The following is a 27617-nucleotide window of genomic DNA, read 5'->3' as shown; positions in this document are numbered from 1 at the left end:
TTATTTAATAAATTTTGTGTTCTGATTTTTTTTGTCGACTGTACCGGTCATTTTAACGTAGGTCGTATCACAGTAATACAGTTTGCGTATCTCGTTTATGTGTCAACGGAAACCGGTCTCCTTGCGCTTTCTGTCGCGACCACACTCCAACAGTAATCGCCCTTTGGAAACAATAAAATGTCGCAATCACACAATTGAATTGGTTCAAGTATATTTCATAAGGATAGGGTAGGGATTGGATTAAACAATTTACGATTGTCTATGGTCTAGTCACCCTTAACTTAGGATAGGCTCCGAGCCCCTCATTGGGGACATATAGTGAGAAGGGATTGATGAATCAATAAATGGCTTAACTCTCTAGTTAGGTACCAACTATTTCAGCTCCGACGGTCGCTTTTTTTGTAGTGACTTTTAGCGAGGCTGTTGCTAGACGAGACTGTATGTGTACCGATAGCTAGTAGACTTTTAGAAATTGATTCATTTTCGCGTCTAAACCTTTCAAAATGCAAAACTGAAGTAAATAAAATAAACAAAAAACTTGTATGACTGTGCCCCAATTGCACTTACCAAAGTCAATGACGTTGACACCCAGTAAGGGAGTCCTATAATGTGTTGTCCTTAATTAAACTAAGGAACTAAGGATAGTTTCTATTAAACTACTCATATTTTGGCATTCAGACTGCTTTAGCGTTTTAGCTACTTCCCTACCAGTGGTAATTCTAATAAAATATTAATTACGTCTGCCAGAAACGAGCACTTAGTTTGTTTATTTATTTAAAACAGATTTAGAATTCAGAATATGAACTTAGATCGATGTTGTAATGCTTCAACATGTTAATATATTTTGTTACTCGATTCTAGTTAAGATGCAATAAGGTTGTGCTAATGATGTATGTTGCATTAAAATTTCAACATGCAATCCTTCTGATACCAAATCTATCATTAAGTGGCCAATCATTATTTGGTGATGTCCAAATTTTATTAATTAATAACGACCTTATTTAGATATCGAACTTTTATTAGAATATGATAACGAAATATTTCGTATCATAATAGTTTTAGTAGAAGCCAAATGAAGGTTTGCAATTCGCATAACACGCCTTAGCATTTGATTTGCTAACTAGAATGATTTAGCCTTACTACACTCTAACAACTTTTAGCACTTTGTATTGCAAAACTGTTTTGTATTGGTCATTATTTACGTAAAATACCGTTGGTTTTCATTACCGAAACAAGTATACAAAATTAAAAAAAAAACTAAGATTACGGTGGATTTTTTTTTGTTGAATAAGCTAGCGTTTTACCACAATCCCACTTGATAACGTGATGTTGTGTTCTATAAATGGTACGCGCTAGCTTTGTAAATACCTTTTTGGATGACGTTGTTGTATTTTTTTGTATTAGTATGTCAACAGTGGACATCAACGGTTAAGTTTTCAGTTCCTTTATCATCTGTAAGATTCTAATAAATGACAAAGATGCATATTATGCAAACAGCAATTGTTAAGTAATGAAAAAAAAAATTCAAATCAAGTTATATTTGACTATTCAAGTTAGTGAAGTTAACTACAGGAGTAATTAATAATAAACCCTTCTATCAGTTGGGCAAAAGTAATATAATTATAAATGTAATCTTGAACCGGTAGTTTACTAACAAGCCGCTAGGTGTCGGACGTGAAATGAAAGCGTTGGTGAAAACAAAGCAAGTGGTGATGTAATTCAATGTAACTCCAGTTACGTTAATTGAAGTCTCATTGTGAATTTAGTATTATAAAAAATAACATTATTAATTGCTTTAGGAAGTAATTCGATAGATGTAATGGAAGTTTTTAATATTTAAAATGTTGAGTTTAAAAAAGTTAACGTTATATCTGTCCATTTTTAAATCTACGAGAGTTAAATCTCGTATATCATAATATTCTATTGTACTTTTAAACCTTAAAAACCAAACAATTTCCAATCGCATCCAAATGCAGAACGAAAAACTACCTAATAAATATATAATGCCGGTAATACTAGTACATATTATATTGTATATAAATTCTCGCATGACCAAATACTCACAATTTTTAAGATTCAGTCATATTTTTAGTGGATTCTTCGTTTACATAAGATTCAGAAAACCAACATTATTGTTTGTATTGTTAAAATATAGTCGCATGCTGACATGCAATACAATCTGTCACTTACCCCTGTGAGAACACAATCACTAGACAATGCAACGGCCACAACAAGTGAATTTCACTTTTATACGTCTCTGTATACTAGTACTGTTACGTAACACTAAGTAAACTATTTTTATAAAAATAACTAGGGAATTTAGAACATCATAGTTCAGTATCTTGACAATTATTTCTTCTATAAGTATTTCTTCTTTATTATGCCTCAATTGGCCGATACACTTACTGATAGCAATACCAAACATATCACAAACTGAAGTAAGAACGCTTGCTTTGCCTTCAAAATAACCAAGACATAGTACAAAAACGTTGATAATTATTTTAAACAAAGCCAAACAAATCTAAAAAAGGTACCGACTCATTATGTTGGCTTTATTTTGTCTCATTATAACATGTTATTTAACATATGGAACGTGACAGAAATCATAAGTTCGTTTCATAACATTACCATAAAGATCTTAGCGTAGTATTATAGCTCTAAACTATAAGAGGATTTCGCACCAGTCCCTTGTCACTGTTCTTGTAAAAAGGGAGTAAATTCTGATACGATGACTGACAGAGATGTATTGAAAAGTAGTACATAGTTAATGTGCTGATTCCAAGTAGGGACAAAGGCAGGTTGGTGAGGAACTTATATAAAACTTTATGTTAAATATAATAAAAGACTGACTGAATCTAGTAAGCATTGTACAAGTACAATAGTAAGGTCATTTTTGATACTAATTCTTTAACGAAATACGAATCATTTGAAGAAATTTTAATTCAATCGGTGTGTTCACACGTTTAAAAAGTAGGTTTTGTATCTAATTTTTACACTAATTGCTAAAATTTCTAACACAACCAAATGAACTTTCTCAGACATGAGTTGGACAAAGTTTGTACAATGCATTGAATGGGTATGACTTGTAAATTAAGCAAAAACATATAACAAAGGAGTTCGCATCTACAAAAAGTGTGAATATAATAACTCGCACTAAGCGATTATTCACGGCTTACGACACAGAAATAGCACCTACTCTGTGAACTCACTCACTACTAAGACGAATCGAATTTTTTATGCATTCAAACGTACATCTTTTTAGCTTCATTTTGCTTTTGTAAAAGATCTTTTAGGTTTCGAATGCCTCTATATAAGTTCATTTTAACAAGATATTATGTATTTTGTTTCGTTTAGTTTATTTAGATAGTTTAATAAGAATTGTAGTATTCAAATTTACTAAATTATTTCACAAATCATACTTTCTTCATGAATAACAGAACAGAGTGAGTTACAGTAGTAGGAGTTATATTTGTGAATGAAAAACAAACTAAGAACGGTTAGCAACTTATTATTGTGGGGGCAATCATAACTATAGGATCAAACACAGTAAGCGAATAAAATATTTTTATAGTTTTGTTGACATGTTTTAAATAAAATTTATGTGGAAATTATATATAGTATAATATTTTAGTTATTTAGTAATTGGTTTTCAAAACTATAGATACAATTTTATACGAAACAGTAGATTAAATTGTGAATTTAATATTTTTTATTTGGTACAAAACTGGATAGAAAAACGTTCAGGGATGTCCATCTTCTCCCCTCTCATTTAAATAGTCAAAAGACATAGTAAATGTATGACTTGTTTCTTATAAAAAGGTATAATCTAGTTAATGTATTCGAGACGTATAGATACTATAATACAACCGCAAAAAAAGTGGATCAAATACTGGGTCAGCTTTTACAAACCACAAAGGAATCTATCACAATGTGGTCAAGTTAATGTCTTATATTTCTGTATTTTATGTACACTAAATTGTGCTAGGTTGAACTAGATACTGATAAGGCAAAAGCATTTTCCCTAAGGAGGATTGGCACAGTATGTAATAAAAACTCTTCCATATATCTACATCAGCCATCACATCTGGTGTAACTTCCTTCTTTTGCATATTTATTGTACCCATCTATACTTTCTTCGGTCTACCCTCTACATTTCTAGCCATTCAAATTCATTACTTTGTATAAACATCACTCTGCTTAAATCCATACGCTTACTTATACTTAGACTTTATTTTTTTCCATACTGATTAGGCAAAATAATTTTATTTTTAAAATAATATTTTTATGAAATATATATAATGATATGTCAAAAACAGTAATGTAGATACATAATCAAATATATTATGTAGAATAAATATAACGCCCATATTTAGTCTCGTTGCCAACTAATTCAAGGTTTCCAAACAAGAGAATGTATTCAGTAACATTTTGCAGAACGAATTTGTGACCGTGAACAATTTTCAATATCATCATGTATAAGGTTTATTGGTGTTTTTATAAACCAGCCTGAATCAACAACTAATAAAATTTAATTTTATTATATCCTGAAAAAGATCTTGGGAAAATATGTCTATGGAACGTAAATGTTAAAGTCGGTATGAAGATATGTGATGATAAAAGATGTCGTCCGCGACTCCGTCCGCGCAGAATAAAATAAAAAACTGAATTAGTAGCCTATGTGTTCTTTCAGACTATTTACTACTACTACGACTACAGAGCCGTTTTGGAGATATTTTCAAACAAACATCCATCCATCTAAACATTCGCATTTATAAAATGTATTAATATGATAGTATTTCATAGCAACATAGTCAACGATGTTGGGTACATAATTACATTGTATGTGTTATATTTATATTATAGACATATATCTATTATGTAGTCGTTAGTTGTTCCAAATAAATTTAAAAAAAAAAACTTAACAAGGATCTAAATATAATTAATATTTTAAAAAAATCAACTACGAATAGTTAAAAAAGTATAATAATTAATTTAGCAAAAAAATTCCACAAAAAAATGGCGCCACACGTGATACGTTTTGATGGTGCTTATTTAAAAAAACAAAAAGTGGAAACTGTTTTATAAAATGTAATTTATAATTTGTTGAAAGATATTTTATGTTGCATAAATTAAATTCAAACACGGAAAATGTTTTGAAGTTCGTAATTAATAATTTGACTTCTTATCAAAGAACTTAGAAAATATTTTGCGTTTATATAACTTGAAGCTATACTATTGTATGTTAACTTGTTTTTATATGTTGTTACTTGTATGATGATAATAATTTATCATTTGTCAGAGGTTTAACCCACGCCTGATTGCTTTGTTTCTATTTTAGCTCTATCCTATTAAAGCGTTCTACAAAGATTATATTTCGTAACATTATTTATTTTTGTGCGTTAATAAACTCGAACCGTATTTCTATGAGATGAGCCACGGAAACCTTAAGTCTAAGCCTAAGGCTTAATTTTAAGCCATTTTTTTTCCCATTCAAAATCGTCATTTAAAATTATTTAATTCGATTTATCCAATGTAATTTTCAGCGACTCCGAGAAAGTATTAACTCAGTATTCTTAGATAAGAGATGACAATCTATTAATTCTCATTGAATTTATAAGACATACAATAATTTTACGAAATGTAAAATTTGTTTAATGACGCGTTTCATTTACATACACCTTATATATAGAGTTACTTCAATCAACACTAAGGTGGAAGGTCAAAAAACACCTGAAGGTAATTTGTAACAAGTTAATGCAATTATCCTAGAGTTTTTAATTAGGTCAAATCAATAAGGAATTCAACACTTAGGTATTGTTGTTTCCTGGTAATTAACAGACGCTCTAGTTATACATTCAGCTTTGTATTAATTATGAAATTATCTTATTGTGCTGTTCCTACATCCACTTTACACTACAACGAGATTTCGTCTTTACATAGATCCATTGTCTGTTAATTCAGAAATCACTTCTTCATATGTGAAAGACGGTACTTAAAATTAGTTACTAGCTGTAATACCTTTCGGCACTGAAATATTTAAATAGGAACATTATAGTGAGAAATGCATGTTCATATCAAATGTTTAAGTAATATAATTTCTAGAGTAAATAATAAAAAAAATCATAGCAACTATTGCTCATCGAAACATTGCAAAAAGATTCCGCGACCCGCTTCAAGGCTTTACCGGCCTTATGATTGGAGTAAAAACAATAAATAAATACCTCTAAAGCATTCAACCGTTTGCATGACGAGACTTGTCTCTGATTGTAACATTTTTTTACCATTGAACGTCACGATGAATGCTAATTCAACATAGTATTAAATTGTAGTAAGACGATACTTTAATAAATTGATTACTCAATACGCGCACCAGTATTGTTATGAGTTAGTAAACGATAAAACAATCAAAACCGGTAATAAAGATATCTTAAAACCAGCAAAATTCAATCGGGATTTACGGTTTTGTTCGCTTTGACCAATATGATGTTAAACCACGTATTTAGCGATTTCTACTATATTGAATGAATCGACATTTCAATTGACTGACTCATTTGCGAAATAGTTAAAAGGTTTTAAACTTTTGTCTCTTATTTTTAAATATATTTTCTCTTTATGGCTTACGGTCATATCTTATGCAAGATACTGATCATAAAAGAGTCGCTTTATTAAGCAATCTGTGCTGTAAACACGAGTTTACATTTGCCGAAATATTTGAAAGAAAATATGTTTGTCTTTGAGACAGTGGGTCTCTATAGATATTCTAATAGAGGAAATCCATATTGTAACTCAAGTTTATATTTACTTCATCAATAAAGCTTTAACATTGTAAGTTAACAGAATTCGCCGAAAGCTATTTTAAGGAAGTTCGTCGTTAAACAAGGTACAACTTTGTAAGTGTTTACTTAGCATGTAAAGGGTTATACTAAAGAAAATTGTATAAATAAACTAGATTATATTTTTAGTTATTAAAAGTACCTAGTATATAAGCAATAAATAAACAAAATAAGTTGCCTTATTTTTTTTAAAAGCATCTTACGAAAGGAGATATAATTTCCGTCAAATATTTTTAGTGATAAGGGTTGTCACATTTATATAAATAAAATGTTTTGATAGCCCTATATTGTCTGTCATAACATGCAATCATTAAGACCTCGCGGTATGATCTCAACATCATTATATATTCTGCGAGGAGACAAATAACTGCAATATAATTACATAAGTTATATACTAATGAGTTCTATATATGTAGATTTTATTACAATTGTTCGATTTATCACGGGTTTCCGAGACCAAAATACTTGTTTAAAACATATTGTTATCTTTGTTTTGTCAAAGATAAAGACATGGCTGACGATATGGATAAAATAAGTTTGTTTAAAGGACAGTAATCATCAGCTCTTTTTTAGCCGACTTCAAAAAGAAGGAGGTTATCAATTCGACTGTATTTTTTTTTTTTTTTTTTTTTATGTTTGTTACCGCGAAACTCGGCCCCTGGTGGTCCGATTTTGATAAAAATTATTTTAATCGAAAGGAAGTGCTTGCAGGTGGGTCCCATTTTTTTGTTTTTTTTTTTTTTAAATAACTAGAAGACTAGTAGATTTTGAATATAGCTTCAAAATTTGTTGCGGAAATTAGGGACATTTTTGCTTTCAGCGCTTACGTAGGCTAAACTATAAGACCTACATAAAAATGATGTATGGCGAATTGTAGCTCTTTAAATGTGCTAAATAAAAGTCCGCGATAGCATATATCTATCTTTTATAGTTTTCTCACAATAACCATTTTTTTCTTTAGAAACATTAATTAAATTCATGCCCTATTTCCGACGCTATTATTCAAGTTCAGTATTAACCCTTATGTAAGTAAATATGTTCATTATCAAGAGAATTAAATGTAGATTATATTTGCAATTGAAACTATATCATTCTGTCTAATAGTTTAGGAGATATCGTAAGAATAAAATTACGCGGAAACGAAAAATGCTACATCGCGTTACAATGAATAGCACAAATTTGCTTTCTGGGCTTACGTAGGTCAAACTATATGACCTACATTAAAATGATGTATCGAGTAATTATAGATCCTTAAATTTGCTAAATAAAAGTCTCAGGTGGTATCTATCATCTATGGATGTCTCACAAAAACCATGTTATTATGAACAAACTTCGATTAAATTGCACACGAAAAACAGCGTCGTAAGCTTACGGCGCTATTATATTATATTCGATATGAATCCTTATCCAAATAAATATGTTTGATGGCTAGAGTATTAAATGCAGATTACATTAGCCTTTAAACTATGTAATTCTGATCAATAGTTTGGAAGATATTAAATTATTAAAAACTACGCGCATTCGAAAAATGCTACTGCGGCGCGCGGCTGGACAAAATTAAAGGCACGCTACGATGTATTAGTTCGTTAATTTTCAATTTGTATACCGATTTTGATAATTATTTCATTGTTTAAAAGATAAGTGGTTATCTGGTGTATTCTAAATTAGTTTTTGAATTGAAGTACACACATATTAAATAGGAAAGTCCTTTTCTTTATTTGTCTTATTTATGTCCTTATACGTATTAAGGAAATTTGTAATTAAACTTCAAATTCACTAAAAATTGAGAAATAAAACAAACATTTTAAGAAAAAAAAATAGCCGACTTCAAAACAAAAAAAACTATCTCAAACAAAATGCACTCAAAAGTAACGTAAAAAAACAATTTCAAACAAAATTCACTCAAAAGTAACATAAAAAAACAATTTCAAACAAAATGCATTCAAAAGTACCATAAAAAACAATCTCAAACAAAATACACTAAAAAGAAACAAAATAATGTCATGAAAACTTCTTTCTTTCTTTCTTCTCTCTTTCAAAAACCCTCTAAACTCTAAAGAAAGTTCTCTTCTTTCTTGTAACATGTCTATATTGTATAATTATTGTTATTTTGGAGTCGGTTTCGGCCTAAGTAGGGACATAAACGTAAGTATGTCTAATACATCTCAAATATAAAATGTCACCTATTTACTTCGGCCGACACCGACTGCGAAATAACAAGAATTATACAATATAGACATGTTACAAGAAAGAAGAGAACTTTCTTTAGAGTTTAGAGGGTTTTTGAAAGAGAGAAGAAAGAAAGAAAGAAGTTTTCATGACATTATTTTGTTTCTTTTTAGTGTATTTTGTTTGAGATTGTTTTTTATGGTACTTTTGAATGCATTTTGTTTGAAATTGTTTTTTTATGTTACTTTTGAGTGAATTTTGTTTGAAATTGTTTTTTTACGTTACTTTTGAGTGCATTTTGTTTGAGATAGTTTTTTTTGTTTTTCTTACAACAGATGCAACATGTACTTTAGTTATTTCTGTCAGGACCCTTTATCCATCTATTTCACTTCAATAGTGATAAGATTTTTATATATTTAATGTCTTTTTGCGACATAAAGATGAGTTTAAACGAAAATAATATCATGTTTCAAGGAAAATGAGAGTGTCGATTAAATATGTTTTTACGACTCTTCCGGCACTGGATAACGGTAACAGTACAGGCCATTGGAAGCTAATGATTAATTGCAAGACAGGGAAGTTAAAAGTCAAAGAAATTAAATATCTCAGACCAATGTCAACATTATTAAAAAGAAAAAATTGTTCCGTAAAATTATCGGTTTAAATTATAAACGAGTTTCGCATTCTCCGAATCTTAACCCTGTCCAAAGATTTCCGGTTCAATTACCGTGATGGGTCGTCGCCATTTACATTATCTCACCTGTCAAGACCTTTGTTTATTAAGGATCATCCTTACAAATTGTTCCGGCAAAAGAACGACGCATTGGTACAAAATTATACACGTTTAAGTTCACGATATCAAATAAAATTAAAAGTAATTAAATACATGAAATGATAGTACGACAGAATAATTCTACCAAAAAATACTTTAGAAAAGAATTTTGGAATTTTTCACGGGAGAATTAAATATTTTAGATATATTAGGTCCTTACATATGAAATTGGCGTTTTGTATGGGAGGAACAAAAAGTCGAATATTTTTTCATATAATATATTTAATTAATCAAAGTATAAACCATTATTTTCTATGCACTTTTGCCATCTCATAGGTAGTTCATTGATCCCTTTACTAAAAAAAACAGTCGGACGGGAATCAATAAAATCTTTGAAGGCGATTTGGATTGCCCCATCGGAGTTGAATTTTTTCCCTTGCAAGAAGTTATCCAAATTTCGAAAAAAATGGTAATCTGTTGGAGCAAGGTCCGGGGAGTACGGAGGATGTCTTAGACTTTCCAATTGAAGCTCTTCTAATTTAGTAGCCGTCTGTTGCGCAGTGTGTGGTCTAGCGTTGTCGTGAAGCAGCAGTGGCGTGGAGCGATTGACCAGCCTAGGTTGTTTAGCCGCTAGCTTTTCCATCATGGTTTGCGTTTGCTGACAGTAGACATCAGCCGTAATAGTCTGGCCAGATTTGAGAAAACTGTAATGAACAATACCGGCACTAGTCCACCAAACGCTTACAAGTAACTTTTTTGGGGTTAATTTTCGCTTGGGGCAGGATTTGGCTGGCTGGCCAGGATCCAACCATTGCGCTGAGCGCTTCCGATTATCGTAAAGAACCGCTTTTTCATCACAGGTAATGATTCGGTTTAAAATACCTTCATTATTGTGCCGGTTTAGTAATGTAACGCAACAGTCGACGCGCGTTTGCCGGTTTGCTTCAGTCAATTCGTGAGGTACCCACCTTTCAAGCTTTTTAATCTTCCCAATTTGCTTCAAGTGAATTAAAACAGTTTTATCACTAACATCGCAGCCTGCAGCTAACTCGGACGTGGTTTGCGATGGATCCGCTTCCACAATAGCCTTCAACTCTTCATTATCAACTTGAGTCTCAGGCCGTCCACGGGGCTTGTTCTGCAGATCGAAATTTCCAGAACGAAAACGTTGGAACCAAAAACGAACTGTGTTTTCTTTTGCAACACGACCGCCATACACATCATTCACCCTTCGAGTCGTTTCCGCAGCACTAGTGCCACGGCGGAACTCGTACTCGTAAATAATGCGATATTTTAAGTTTTCCATTTTGTAAAATGAGTGACGCAAACAGAAAAAAACAGAAGAAAAAAAACAAATGAATGACGGTCATCGAACCACAAATACATGAGTCTATAGCTGTACAAATTTGAATTTGGAATTCCTTACCAAAGAGGAGAAATTCGTGATTAAAGTGACCAGTACGAAAAACGCCAATTTCATATGTAAGGACCTAATAATTAATTAACATTTGTGCTCTTCCATTTATATTCAACGCTTTTCCTTGTTATTCAAATTATTCATGAATTATTTTGGTCCGACATTTATTAGCGCGATAACATTTTGCCCATTTTGTTTATCTTATATATAAAATTTTCGTGTCGCAATGTTAGTTACCATATTCCTTCGAAACGGCTCGACTGATTTTTATGAAATTTTATATTCATATTTAGTAAGTCTGAGAATCGGCTTCTATCTATTTTTAATATCCCTATTAAGATTTTTTTTTAATTGCGCACGGACGGAGTCGCGGGCAAAAGCTAGTTTTAATATAAAGACGATGTAAATACATGTAACATAACGAGGCATCTGTTACATTTCTTATTGTTAAGAATAATTAATGCATTATAATGGTACGAGACCGAATGGTTAAATGTCGCCGTCTACTCTAAATGTAATATTTCATCATCTTCAAACTATGAAAAAACAATTTAATATGAGTTTTTGTTCAAGATACTATAAGCACAATTGATCATTCATTCATTCCCTTGCACAAACAAGTCAAGTTCCGCGTGAAAGTTGAGCGTAAAATTAACTCGTAAACATAGAAATCCAGTCACGGCGATTGAAGAAGTCAGCAAATGAAATCAACTTGTAACAACCAGATGGAAATGACGCATTGACCAGTAAAAATTATCATTATCCTATCTTTTAAAATGGTCAAAATTCCATAGTGATGAAGATCCGTAAACATCCATTAATCGGAGTTTATGCAATAAAAATAATATAAAAAGTTCTAAAAAAATAAGACACATTTAATTTGTTAGCAAGATCAATGATAAAATTAATTAGAATACGAGATATTGTAAATCTTTTCTTTTTTACAATTCAACTAGATAAAATTTTTATTACACAGTATTATGATATTAATTGACAGGATAATAAATGTCATTTTATTTTAGATGTATTAAATCTTACATCTTATTAATATTATAAATGCAAATGTTTGGATGGATGGTTGGATGTTTGTTTGAAGGTATCTCCGTAACGGCTTGATCTTGATGAAATTTGGCACAGATGTAGAACAACAACAATATGAATTATTAATCTAAACATTTTTTATGACATCGTTTCGACAACAGATGCATTAAATATCTAATGCAAACATAATAAAATAGCAATAATTAATTTTCAACACTTAAAAGGAAGCGAATGATTTTAATAAATGAAGAGTGAATATTAATGTGATAAGTTTTTTTTAAACAAACCCGGATCTTATTTTAGAATTTTTACTTGAAATGACCTTATTCACGTGATTCTATATTCAAAGAAAATAATAATGCAATGTAAAAATTAATCTACATATGTATGATGTCAGAAATATTCACGTTGTCAGTTCGTTGAATTTAGTTAAAAAAAAAAACAAAAACTTGTTTTATTGCCCACGCTCGTGTTACTATTGTTACCAAGCTACCGTGAGAATATCAAATGATAAAGACATTGAAACACGTGATGAAATCAAAATATATCATGTCCCCGTATTTATCCCATTCTATTTGGGAACTGGTTTTCTTTCTTCAAATTTATTTACCATTCATTTAAGTCGTCACTGGCAGTTTAACCAAGTTACTTTCCATGCAGTTCATTCATATGTTCTTAGACCCATCTCTATACATTCATATTTAAAGTTCGTCTTGTCACATCACATTTTTCCCAACATACCCTCCTGGTAACATGTCAATACTGTAATATCGAGCAGAGATGAATCAAGCCAATTTAAATAAATGTTTTTTTTTAACAATTTGTATAACATTTAAATTTTACTTTGTTGGAAATAATTATGTAATTGGCATATGATCCATTTGGAAATAAAACGAACTTTTTTTTATATCATAAGGTGGCAAACGAGCAAACGGTCAACCTGGATTCGACGCAATAGCGAGGTGACCGTTGCCCATAGACATCCGCAAATGCAGATGCGTTGCCTACCTTTAATCAAAGGAGAAGAGGACGCACAGAAAGAGGATCTTTCTCTTTCCTATGCGTCCTCTCCTCCGCCAAATCTACTTCCCCTTTCCATCCTTTCCTAATAAGAAAAGGGTGGGAAGGGAAAGAGGACTAAAATTAGGCCTCCGGTACCACACTCATCAGACGAAACGCGGAATAGCTTCCACTTCACGACTGTCTTCTGTGTGGTCGTGGTATTGCACCGATCGACCCGGCCAATTCGTGCACCCAACAAATATTGTTGTTGCGGGATCTACCACTGTTAAAAGTGAATCCTCAAAGATACTTGTGAGTACTTATCCTTTCTGAATGGTCGGTAAACGTATAGCTTCTCTAAACCGATTGCTTGAAGCGGTTTGTAAGTGGATAAGTCTTTTGCAATATGATAAAACTAGCATTAGCCTTGGCATCAGTATACTCTGACACCTACTTGTTTTGTAAACCGTATTACGTATCAAGGAAGATGGTCGTTTGTCAAAATTACTTTAACGCCTGTCATCGCAATCATAAGTAGGCGTAACTTGAGCAATATACATAGTGTTTTTGTTAGTGTAAACTTGAGTTTACACTGCACTAATACATGTGAAAAAACACATTGTTAAACTTTCCTTTTTCGACAGTTCAGACAGACAATATAACTTCGACAGTTTATAAAATGTCGAGAAATGAGACGCAAATTATAGATTCAGTTTACTGTTTGTATACCTTTTGATATTGTAAACTGATTTCAAGCAAAACACAAGAACGCCTACACGAGTAATTTTGATATGAACGCTAGTTTAGAAAGTAGAGCACGCTGTGTTGTTAGTAATTGAATGTTTCATTACCAAAGTACATGTTTCAACTCAATTATTTTGTAAGACATACAGGATGAATAAAAATTCTTGTGTTGAAATAAAGTTAACAAAAGTTTAAATTAGTTTTTTTAATTTCATATTAACGTGTACAGAATTTTATTTGTATTATTTAAAATAGAGATACGAAACTACCAGTTACACTTTAGTAAATATTATTAAATATTAATTTAAATATTATTTTTCCTGTTTTGTCTCATTTTATAGGCGTAACAATTTTATTATCAATAAAAAAAACAATAAATTTTATGGTTTAATATGACAATGGTTTTTATCGTAAGTTTGTTAAATGTAAAAAGTTTTAATGATTTGTCTGTTAACAATCTATTGATATGTTGTGTTTAGCAACTAAATTTACTATGTATTAACATAAATGGATTTAATATAATTGAATATATGTAAAATAGTCATTTCTTACTCAATGATTTTACGGTGAAAATAATAAACGTATCATCACTGTATCATCCCTAGTTCGTTCACTGCTGAACGTATGACTTCCCCTTCGATTGCCACAATGCCAATTGCCCGATCCTTTTCCGCCTTAGTTTAATAAACAAATAAATAAAAATAATCATAATGCCTTTAAATTTAGTAATAATTGCAATTTGGATGGTACAGAATATTAAATTTCAAATTGATTAAAATCACGAAATTTTACGACATGACCGATATTTAAAAATACACATCTATTTTGTGTAAATTTATGATAACATAAAATATGTGACGTCATTTTCCGCATACCCATTAAAAAATGTTGCTAACCTTAATGCACATTCAAATTTTAACCTTTTATGAATTATCACGACTTATATGGAGATAATTAAATTCAAAATAATTCGTTCAAGTTTAATAATACCTTAAATAGTGAAACTAATGAACTACATTTGTATAAAAACAATCTATTATGTATACGGCTATCTTCTTACTAATATTATAAATGCGAATATTTAAAAGGATGTATGGATGGATGGATGTTAGGAAGGTATCTGCGGAACGGTTCAACGGATCTTAATGAAATTTAGCACAGATATAAAACATAGTCTGGCAGAACATATAAGCTACTTATGTTTTTTTAATTCCTCGCGGACAGACTCGCGGACGTTAGCTATTTTAAAATAAACTCTTTATATTATTATTCGGACAAAAAGCTATAATTCTATTATGAAACTAGTACTAATGACAATTATATATCGTGTACATGAATGATCCTTACTTATAACGAAAAACCAGTTTTGAAATTTTAGTCCGTCTGTTCGCAAGTTCGCGTTTGTTTCGGGTAATCTTCGAAACGCCTGGATCGATTTTGACGGGACTTTTACTGGAAGGTAACTTATATCTGTAGCAGTAACTTAGGCAATTCTTTCAATCAGCGCTGACAAAATCGTATGTATACCATGGTCTATAATTGAGTACACGAGTTAAATGCCGTATAACTATTAGGTAATCTTCGCACCCGTTGATGTCTTTTCTACCGCGATTATGTCAACGCTTTTAAACACGAGGAAACTCGTAACGACCACTTTTATGGACCTGTATTTACGTAAATAGTAGCCGGAATGTCTATTCTATCCGCACTTAAATTATTTATGCAACTCTTTATACATATTAGGCAAAAAAATAATCTCACCAAATATCATTGAACATTAGTTTGTTAAACCTTTTCGGCGTCGATAATTATCAAGCTTATGAGTTGATAAATATGAAAGAACTATTGCAAGTTCATAATACATTATATTTCCTTACCGAGGGACTCGGAGCTTACCGAAGTTAGGAGTAACTAGGCCATAGTGAAACATATTATGTGAGATTTTTAAATTCTTTTCTACACAAGCAATTTAAAGGTTAAGGTTTAAAAAGGTGAATATAGCATACTTAGTCATATTAATATTTCTAATTTATTTAGCCAATTAATATTTTAAATGATATAAAATTTATTTAGAAATAATTTATGTAAAATTCTTCGTAATTTCGAATGCAAAATTCATTTTAATCGTTTCAATGATTTGAATTAGTTTATTTTAAGTCTTATAAATCTTAAAAAAACAAGTTCGTTAACTTTTATTTATAACTTAGTAATGAAATATTTCATATCATCATACCCGTTTGAGTGCAATGAAATCGAATCACGTTGAAAAAAAAAATCACTTTTGCTCGTCACGCTATGCCGTGACATTATCTCACAGTGCGTTGTATTATACATGATATGACTTTAATGATAGTGCGCAAAAAATGTATCATTATACTGCAATATTTAAAAATATTATTTAAAAGAAAAAGTGAATTTTAAATCTACACTTACCGCAAGGTAGTCGATGTTAATCAATCGTAATTTCCTATCAAAAAATCCGTGCAACTTTTATAGCAACACCGATCAAACTCAAACACGGAGTCACTTTTACCAAAGTTCGAATAACGTATTCGATTTTTAAAAGCTGTAACGGAGTCTTGGGAACGAGTTGCCGCGTCCAAAGGCGAGCGGCGACTGAGAGATTGAGCGTACGATTCTGCTGCGTTCGTTCCCCCGCGGTACGATCAACTTGGATCGAAAATGTAACCGTTCTCGCACTGCTTTTCACTGCTATTCACGTACTTGCAAATACATTGCTGCTTTTATTTGAACACTTACTTGAAATAGACATTGTTATAATGCCATGTATTTTTAGCAACGATTTAGTGTAATAACATGATTGTAAGTATCCCGTTTTATATTCCGTATACGTTGAACGAGCGATAAACACTACTGGGAAATGAGATTAGCGTTTTTTTTTTTGAATCCGTAATTAATTAATACATGTAGTTATTAATTCATAACAGTTATTACCATTATTTATCAAACAAATACACGCATAGTACTTGACCAATTCTTACGATGAAGGAAAACATCGTGATGCAACCTACACATATCTGCGAGGGAAATCAAAAATATGTATGAAGTCAACCCGCACTAGACCGGCGGAGATGACTATGGCTTAGTCACCCTTAACTTGGGGAGGCTCCGAGCCTGTGGGTGGAGACGTATATATACAGCTCACACTGATGATGATGACTTAACCATTGACTACTACAACTTGACTAATAGGAGGGTAATGTTTTTCGAAAGTATGTTGTAAAAGTGTCAGCTTCCTAGACGAGACATCTTCTAGTTAGTACATTCATAAACTCTATAATGTCAGATATTTACAGAATTCTGTACATGTAAAGTTATCTTAATATCGCATAGCGTCTCACAACGAGAACAATCATCACTTTCATCTGGAGGATATGTTATGTTTTAAATACTAATTAACGATCACGAGAGTTGAACACGAGATTTTTTTGAACAATACTAAAAAACGATTTGACATTTTTGTTTTGTTTTTCCACCCGAGAGTACACCCTCCCTTTTAGGAGTATGGACAGCAGTCATCTAAAGCGATTTGACACTGTTGTCTGACTCCTCCCTGGGAATCATACAAATTGAATGACTCCTCAAAGTGAAGTATTAAGTCAAGATGAAAGTATTAAACCAAGACTATCATTAAAATCTCAATATCAACAATCTTAGTATTTAACACAAGCACAGTACCCGCTACTTTAGTTAGACGTGTTGCATAGGAGTGCTCTTGTTTTCGACGTACCAAGTCAAATGGCGGCTATACCAAGTTTAGAACTTAGTAGAAGTGTTATTTTTGTATCAACTATAACTTCAACAAACATGAAAGTGTGTCGTAAAGTTATATATATAATCTCACTGTCGATGAGCTTCGTAAGTGAGCTCAAAACGGATAACATGTTGATCATAAAATTTGTAGTGTTTTTATTTTTAAAACTCATATTTCTTACCGTGTTAACTGATTCAATTCAAGCAAAAATTTTGAGAGCATTTATCTCTCTCATTCACTCCGAAAACACCTGAGATAACTGACTTTGTATAGGTTTTTTTGGCAGTGGAAACATATAGTTAAACAATATCAATGGAAATTGCAAAATGCATTGCTATCTTCCCACTATAAGGTTAAAAGTCAAATGATAAACTCCCCTATCTCGGAATACGCATCTAATATAATAGCCAAGCATATAAACATTTTACTAATGTCATAGTCATTTGTAGCGGTGGTATATAGAATTTAATTTTTAACATTTAAATCCTGTTTTTTAGAGGTGTATGACCTCTGCCATTTGGATCGAAGAAAACTGGAGACATTTTATTTTTATTACACTTAATTAAGATAATATAAAACTTAATTTTAATATATAAATTTGATTTGTAAAAATTGTTTACAACCCTTTAAAATTATAATACCATCCAAAACAATGTTTCTAAAAAAAATCTCAGTCACTTGCTTTTGCTGTTAAAGGTTTTAAGATCTCAAACAATCGGAACTCCGTTTGTGCTTATTATTACTAGTGCGGTATCCAGTATCGATAGAAATCAATTATCGATTATATTAATCGTGAAATCGATTTGTAATTCGAGTACTGTATCCAGATGAGTAGAGAATGTTCACGACCTTGATATAAATAAAGACAGACCGCTCGATATAATGTATCATTAATCAATCTGTATTCTGTATATTCATAAGCATATGGCAACTAGTTGCAATACCTACATATCCATTGAATACAATAATCATAGACATTCAACATATCAGAAGGGACGACACCAAAAAAAAAACAATTCCACGACTACATCAATTTCTAATACTGTATAAATAGTCTTAAGCACATATTACCTGCCTATCGCTCCGCGGCCGTGATTGTAATATTGCATTCTATAAGATTTGTTTATGACACATGTTTACTTTGTAGCTTTTTGAACCGTAAATAATCACATAAATTCATTCAACGTCGATTTTAAAAAATCAGTATTTGCTTAACTGTTTTAAAAATAATATAAAATTGCAAGTATTTTGTTTGTTTAAATAGCTGTTCAAACATTGAAGCACGAACTAAACGACTCAAATTACATGAACACACTTAAAATATGCGGTCAAAAACCTCCAGAAACAGGATTCAAATATCTTTGCGTATTAAAAAAGACGCGTAACGAAGATCACACTTATGTAGATTGTCGGAGTTCGTTCTCGTTTTTTTCATGTTACTAACAGATTGCGGTTTTTATCAATTAAGTATCTTACTAGTCATATAATAAATACACAAAGAATTGTCAATTGAAACACCGGTCACTCGTTTTTCGAATGTTTATATTTTGTCGAAATCAAATCGTCAAGTTGAAAACCCATTAAGTTAGCGTGGATAATAAAAGTGGGTATGTAGTTTAGGTTCTCATTACATTTAATAATAATATCCAAGAAAGATGTTTATTAAAGAAGTGGTTTGCATTAAAGATGACATTACTAATAAATATGCTCTTGAACTTCTAAAATAAACGTGGGCTTCCACTGTCGGAATATCTGTAATAAAGCATATTAATATCTCTATTTCTTGAATTAAAAAGATGATACCATTGTACAGATGTTCTGTCCATGGAAATTAACGATTAAATATCAAAAGTTTACATAAAATCAAGTGCATTGCTTACTCGTTTACCTCGTCTACAATGAAAAATGACTAAAATAATTCTAATTTTGTCAATAAATATCATAATAAATGTTATTAAATAAAATAAACCGTTAATTCGTTACAGTAGACAGTTAATTTCATCATTTTAGCAATTCAAATGAGTTATAATAAAATTAATATTGTATAAATAATAGAATTGTCACTGAACAGTTTATAACTGCTAATTGGCTACGTGTATTGACCTCCATAATTTTACGACATCAAATACAAAAGCTTTAAGTATTAATCTAATATATATATCTATATATATATAAAAGAAAGTCGTGTTAGTTACACTATTTATAACTCAAGAACGGCTGAATCAATTTGACTGACTAGTTTATATTAAACTAGCTTTTACCCGCGACTCCGTCTGCGCGGAATAAAAAAAAATGCACACAAGATAAAAAAGTTCCTATGTCCGTCTCCTAGTTCTAAGCTACCTCCCCATCAAATTTCAACTAAATCAGTTCGACCAATCTTGAGTTATAAATAGTGTAACTAACACGACTTTCTTTTATATATATATAGATTTCACAAATTTTACGACACTTGAATTGTATCAGTTTGATATTTTAACAAAGGGACTTGTAATTTAGACAAGCATTGCGATTATAACTATGTTAGTTTCATTTTTAAATTTTATAAAAATAGTGTAATGACCTTCATCATAGGAACATCGCATAAATGTATGATCGGGAAATCTGGTATCCGACTTTAAAAGCGCCAGTCGTTTGAACGTTTCGTAAGCATTACGACGCGGAAACAATAACCAATAGAACGCTCAAAATCCAGCAACAAACACAATCTATATTTAACAATTTATCCACAAGTGGAACACCGCGAAAAGTCCTGACTGTACATTTGAAATTCAAAAATAGAAAAACACATTCATACGGTGATGGTAAACAACGTGATGGAAATCCGAAGATGTGTGTTAAGTCAACCAATTCGCACTGGGCCAGTGGGGAAGTGCCATGAGTAAACGACAATGGTCTTTTACAAAATACAGGCGATAAGTAGAAACAATTCCGTGTTTCGTTTTATGAGTGTGCGTTTAGGAGGCCTAATTTTAGTCCACGTTCTCTACCCACCCTTAACTTATAAGTAATGGAAGGGAAATATACTCTTTCTGAGTGTCCTTTTCTCTGCTGATTAAAGGTAGACAACGTATATGCAGATATACATAGGCAGTGGTTGAATTTATGTGGCCGCATGCTCGTTTGTCACCTTATAAAAAAATAGTCAGGTTTAATAGATGGTATCCGGGTTCGGTATACAAACAAATTACCACAAAAATAATTTAACAAGACAGTATTAATGGATTCTAACTGTTGTCGTGTTTATGTATCTTATAAATTATTGATTTGTCATTAAACGGTATCCTCTTTTTCTTGTCTGCCCATTGATATAAAAAACGAGTTTATTTTAATAGTTAAATGCTAATAATTTTTAACGGTAGTTAACCTGTTGATATTTATCATTGTTGTTGTTGCAAAGAATTTTTTTTTTAAATTAAATAATAGCTGTCGCCCGCGACTCCGAGTTTAAAAAAAACTTAATAGGGGTATGAAAAATATTTAGTAGCCGATTATCTACCGCCGACCTACTAAAATTTCATAACAATCGGTCAAGCCGTTTCGGAGGAGTACGGTAATTAACATTGTGACATGGAAATGTTATATATAAGATTTACAATAGCATAGTGTGTATATTTTAGTTATTTAGAGAAATATTTCCAAACTAGTACGACATCTCTTATCAAAAAGATAAGAAAAGACGTGCAATGTAAAATCAATCCTTGGTCTAATGTCATAAAGATCAAATTTATTTGATGTTACGGTCTGCTCTGCTCTCCGCCCCTGTTAATGTGAACGGACCCTTAGGGTCCTTTGAGAAGCGAGTGTGCATTTTTATTAAATTCCAAGAATGCATCTACAGTTCTTTTAGTGTTTGTGGATGTCCATGGACGTAGATGATCACTTTGATGTTCAAATAAAAATTGTTTCAGCCAGAATCAATATTTACCTTCGTAAAAATTTGATCGTCATAATGTGCAAATAAAATAAACATCTGACTAGAAATTCGGAATTTATTTTTCAAGATTATCAAACCAACGTTAAGGAATTCTATTATAATAAAAAAGTAGTTGAAAATTTGGACAAAAATGTCTCCTTCGAGCCGGATTTGAACCAGCGACCTATGGATGTCAATATTTTTAAACTTCTACAGTCCACCGCTCTACCAACTGAGCTATCGAAGGTTATGAATTAGTGTTCGAAATAGTACATTTGTTTGTATTGTACAAAGTTTATGTATTTACAATATTTTTTTAATCTTTGAAAAAAAAAAACATTGTAACATATAACTTTCCTATTATTTGAATTTTTTAATTCTAATACTTACAAAATTTATTTATTTAGTTGTATTGGTACAATCAGATTATTAGTAAAATTTAACATAGCAAAATTTTAAAAATGCTTTTATCATTTTTTGAAACAAAACAATGAACAAAAAGGATATTCGCCCCCGGGTGGGCTCGAACCACCAACCTTTCGGTTAACAGCCGAACGCGCTAGCCAATTGCGCCACGGAGGCAGATGTCCAGGAATCTGAAATTTTAGAAGGAAATATTAATAAAAAAATTCGATTAAAAATTTGATCTTATAAAAATAATTAAAATTACTTTTTTTACGTTATTGACTAAAACCTAGTTTAGAATAAAGATAATGTTTTTTCTCTGATAGTAAAATAGCGCCATCTGGATATGACAAAAAGCACTAAAATAACGAATCAATAAAATTCCCTTAAAATTTCTTTATGTACTGTACAAGTGTTCTTTTACAAGGCGAGTTGCTTTCAACATGGTTAAAAATACTCAAGGCCGACGTCCTTAGGCTGAACAGTAATTGACAAATATTTTTTGGCTATATTGTTTGAATAAGTCGGACCTATTAATTGTCTGCAACATTAAGAGCAATCCAAACAAGGTTATAAGAATGAAACACCGCACATTGCGGGTGACCTTTAAATAAGAATACCATAGACGGGCGTGTTCTATTAAATATCTAGTTATATAGAGCATTTCGTAATACGCGGGCGATGTTACGCATACAAATTAAAGGCCGTGGGAATTGAACTATACGATTACTGTTTAGTACATACTTCAATACACTTTATATACAGTATAGACATACTTATGTAGTAAATGTTAAGTATATTTTATAAGGGCATTAATAAAAACATAACAAAGTATGTAAAAAATACATTTTCCAGTCGAGTTCACATATCAGTCTTATTGCTGTAATGAGTACCGTTAATTGGTCATTAAGCGAGACCGCAAGTGTGTATTATTCACACTAAATGTACATTAAGGGGGCTACTTAAAGACTAGGAGTGCTGCAGTTAGTATCCTTGGTTAAATAATAAAACCAAAGATTCAAATCGCATTCTATTCCATGACTCTTTGCTCTTGAAAAAAAACACCGTCATTATCGGACAAGACAATGGACGGCATTTAATAGTATATTTCCCATAGCTGAGAGCAATTATTGAAAGAAATACTTTAGCAATACTATTGTTTGACGAAATACGGTTGCGAAACTTTTATATCGAACTATAGATACGGCGGGCACTTATGTAAAAATTATATATTACATATATCGTTTCCTGTGAAAGGACGATTGACGGAAATTGAATGTAGATAGATGGCTGCAGAGGTAGACTAAAAAAAGACAAAATAAAGTATGGATAGATTGTGTGGAAGAGGATATGCGTATAAGGGATTGAATTCAGATATGATCGCTGATAGAGATGTATGTAGAAGTAGTACTTAGGAAGAGGGCAGGCTGATTATGATGACGATTAGTAATCAGGTCATTTATTTACATAGAATTTTATAATAAACTAGCTTTTACCCGCGACTCCGTCCGCGCGGAATAAAAAAAAAAAGAAAAGAAAACGGGGTAAAAATTATCCTATGTCCTATTCCTGGTTCTAAGCTACCTGCCCACCAATTTTCAGTCAAATCGATTCAGCCGTTCTTGAGTTATAAATGGTGTAACTAACACAACTTTCTTTTATATATATAGATACGATTCTAACTTTTATTATAATCTCCCTGACCTTGTCCCACTTACATAGGGTCGGTGCACCAGGTTTCCGTCCATATTTATCGCCGTCATCTAAATTATCACTTCTTGATCATGTCTGTCACCTTTCACGCAATCCATCCATCTAATTCAATCAATCTTCCTAGGCCTGCGTCTACCGGTGTACCCTTAAAAATTAAAATTTTTTGTATACATTATATTTATACTGGAAATATAAATTCATTTACAACGAAGGTTAAATATAGTTTCGTGTTCAAGGAAGTGAATGGACAAAAACAACGTAAATGTAATATTAACTTGAATTGACCTGGTTCCGACTGCCGCGCCCAAAGGTGAAGGATAGGCTTAAGGTTAAATTAGGGTTACCACAAAACAGGTGTTTAAAACCTTTAAAAATTTTTATATCAATTTTTTTCTCCTCTTCCGTTCGTTACTGCAAATTGGGAATTAAAAGAATATATTTCTGTTGAATCAAACATGTTTTATATACTTTTATCCTTAACTACTATCTTGATACTTAACGTTGTTTATCGAGAATTGATTTAAAAAGGGAACTATTTATAAATACGAATTTGTGGTCATCCTAACATTCGGTTAACGACCGTTACAAACAGAACGTTAAATTTGATTAAAGGGGCGGTCACTGATACCTCTTACTTGCCATTTAAGCAACAGGTCAAAGTTAAGACGGTGTAAATACGTTAACTTATTCAAAATTACTTTTTATTATATTTAAATTGATTTTAGATTGTTAAATATGAATAAAAATATTGATTGAAATGGAGGAAAAGTTATTAACAATTCAAGGAAAATTTAATGTAAAAAAGGATTTTACTTAATTAGACAAAAAGTCTCCCCGGCGGGGAATCGAACCCCGGTCTCCCGCGTGACAGGCGGGGATACTTACCACTATACTACCGAGGATTGACATTGGATATAGAAAGTGATATACAAGATTTTTTTTTATTAAATTTTTATAGTAATTATTTTGTTTTTTTTTTTAATAAAGAAAGTCCTTCTTTTAATAAATAATCAAGACATTTTTTTCAAATTTCTGTATTTATTTATCCTTTTACTATCGAAGGTTACTTTAGCGTACGATAGTTTAATTTATTATCAAGTTTTATCTTCAGCATATTTACTTATTTTATAAAGTCTAATATATAATTACTTGTTTTATAAATCTAGTTTAAAGTTTTCAATTCATATAACTACATATTCATAAATTTAATCATTTTTAACCACATCTTTTTAACATATCAATGACTTGTTACATCATAGTAACGTCCATTGTTATGCAGACGATAGTACGGGCGACGCTTTGTACACGGCCCGAGCTAATGTTTCTCGGGATAGCGTCATCGAGTACCGGAATAAACTTGTGTCCGAACTGGAGACCCTTCTGCGTAATATCTCTGATTGGGGGCGACAAAACCTTGTCGAATTCAACCCCAAAAAGACACAAGTTTGCGCGTTTTCCGCCAAAAAAGAACCCTTTGTCGTCAACCTTAGCTTTGAGAACACTCCTCTGGTTGCCTCAGCCAACATTGGTATCCTCGGCGTTGACATATCGAGTGACGTCCAATTCCGTGGTCATCTGGAAGGGAAGGCCAAGCTGGCCTCTAAGAAGCTTGGTGTCCTAGGGAGAGCGAAGCAGTATTTCACGCCAGCCCATCGCTTACAGTTATACAAAGCGCAGGTTCGGCCACATATGAAATACTGCTCGCATCTCTGGGCTGGAGCTCCTAAATACCAGCTTCTTCCTTTTGACCGCGTGCAACGACGTGCCACTCGAATCGTCAATGACCGGGGTCTTACCGACTGGCTTGACTCACTGGCTTTGCGAAGGGACGTCAGTTCCCTTTGTATCTTCTACCGCCTTTACCATGGGGAGTGTTCCGAAGAATTGTTTGGAACCATACCTGCCGCCGAGTTCCGTCATCGCACGAGTCGACAGAGCGCCAAATTTCATCGCTACCATCTCGATGGGTGGCATTCCACAACGACGAGGTTTTCACGAAACTTTTTACCTCGCACAGCCGCGTTGTGGAATACTCTGTCCTCGGCGGTATTTCCAAACAGTTACGACTTAGGGGCCTTCAAGAAAAGAGCGTATACCTTCCTTAAAGGCCGGCAACGCATCTGCGATTCTTCTGGCGTTGCGAATGTCCATGGGCGTCGGATCAAATAATTCTCGGTCCGTTGCTCGTTTGCCCCCTTCTCCTATATAAAAAAAAAAAAAAAAAAAAAAAAAAAAAAAAAAAAAAAAATCTTGTCATAGGTTGATGACTGTTTTATATCAAGAAGAAAAAAAAAGGTTGTAAACAATTTTAAATTACGAGCTCATATCAAATAGCCAATGATTTATGTTAATTGAAAAACCTTAGAAATAGATTCACCTAAGATATTTTTTATATCAATAAAAGAGACGCCGTTTAAAATTTAAATTAAACTAGCTGTCGCCTACGAGTCCGTCCACACGGAATTAAAAAAAATAATGCCTTTCATTAAGATCCGTTGAGCCGTTCTACACACACCTTTGAATATACATCCATATAACTTTCGCTATTATAATATCAAAAGATATATAATCTTTTTAAGAGGTTAATATTTTATTTATTGTTTAAAAGGGTGCTTAATAGATTTTTTTATTCAGAATATAAATTAAAAAATAGACCGTTTTCAAGTTTTTATCATAAAAATAATGCACTCAAAAGAAGCATACAATAATTTCAACAACAAATTCATCTTAAAAATTATAATTAGCATATTAAAAATGGAATAAAAAAATATATTATTGTCTTTGAATCTGTCCTTTTATGCTTATTGAATAGAAACACAACGTAAAAACCCACTACAAAGTCCATACTTAATTAGAACTTCTATTTCATATAAAAAATGAACCTTCTAATGAATGGGGTCAATGACATATAAAAAACAAATTATACACGCATTCTGTTTTGTACCATTATAAAAATAGTGTTGCCTCGGTTTTTGACCTCGGAAACTAACATAAATGAAGATATTAGCAATATTTCATTTTGGATTTGTTTTTAAAATTCCTAATTTTATGTCCATTTTGATCGAATTGCACAGCTCAATAAATCTTGTATTTTAAATATATAAGAAATACGTAATTTTTTGAGATACCAAAAAATGTGAAAATGAATAAAATGTTGTTTTCCTTATAACAACTATTTTATTACAAACTTGAACAATTAAAAAAGTTGTATTAATCCAGAATTGTTTTATCGCCATCTATACACAAAATAATAAAACGCTTGGAATAACAGTATTTAATCATAGATGTCGCTGTTTGTTTCAATTTATGTTATCAATTTTCAAAACGATAAAAACATAAATGTTAATTATGCTTTTTTAATTGAAGTTTTCATTTTATTAAATTAACTTTTACAAAATATACGTTTTGATTTTTTTGTTTAATTAAAAAAAAAATGTGAGCCGTCATGGGACGCCTGGCAGATGTGAAACATCGTGTGTGTACAATATGCATAAAATATTAAATATTATAATTAAATAATAATAATAACGATAATCATATCAATGATATTGATAATAATGAAAATAATGATAATAATAAATAATAATTATAATAATAATATATATATATATACATGTATACCTCAGTATAGTGTGGCGACCCGTCGCCACGGCAAGCGTCGCCACGCCAACAATTCGGTTTACAAGTGATCCTATAGATGTTTCACATCAAAAATATTATTAATAGCATTAGAAGTGGAAGTAAAATTAGACAGAGCTCAATCATTTTTAATGTTTTTTATTCTCAACTTATCCTTCTTGCGACAGCGAATTTTTAAACGTTTTTTTGTT

At 31.7% G+C, this 27617-nt stretch overlaps 1 protein-coding gene and 3 non-coding genes across 4 annotated transcripts in view; all 4 read right to left on the bottom strand.

Moving 5' to 3' along the window:
- The window catches only part of LOC106720851 (alpha-N-acetylgalactosaminidase), a 48967-nt gene extending 32373 nt beyond the window's left edge, over window positions 1-16594 (bottom strand). The window contains exon 1 of the mRNA XM_045683484.1: window positions 16412-16594. The gene's annotated coding sequence lies outside the window, so the exon portion shown is untranslated. The remainder of the gene's footprint in view (window positions 1-16411) is intronic.
- A 5231-nt stretch (window positions 16595-21825) lies between these two features.
- On the bottom strand, window positions 21826-21916 carry Trnay-gua. The gene is given in 2 exon segments: window positions 21826-21861; window positions 21880-21916. It is a non-coding gene; the product is annotated as a tRNA-Tyr (tRNA).
- A 261-nt stretch (window positions 21917-22177) lies between these two features.
- On the bottom strand, window positions 22178-22251 carry Trnan-guu. Its single transcript has one exon. It is a non-coding gene; the product is annotated as a tRNA-Asn (tRNA).
- Window positions 22252-24617: 2366 nt separating this feature from the next.
- On the bottom strand, window positions 24618-24689 carry Trnad-guc. Its single transcript has one exon. It is a non-coding gene; the product is annotated as a tRNA-Asp (tRNA).
- Window positions 24690-27617: the final 2928 nt, after the last annotated feature.

This window comes from Papilio machaon, chromosome 22 (assembly GCF_912999745.1).
Source record: "Papilio machaon chromosome 22, ilPapMach1.1, whole genome shotgun sequence".
Taxonomy (NCBI): Eukaryota; Metazoa; Arthropoda; class Insecta; order Lepidoptera; family Papilionidae; genus Papilio; species Papilio machaon.
This window is presented reverse-complemented; position numbering and strand designations above follow the sequence as displayed.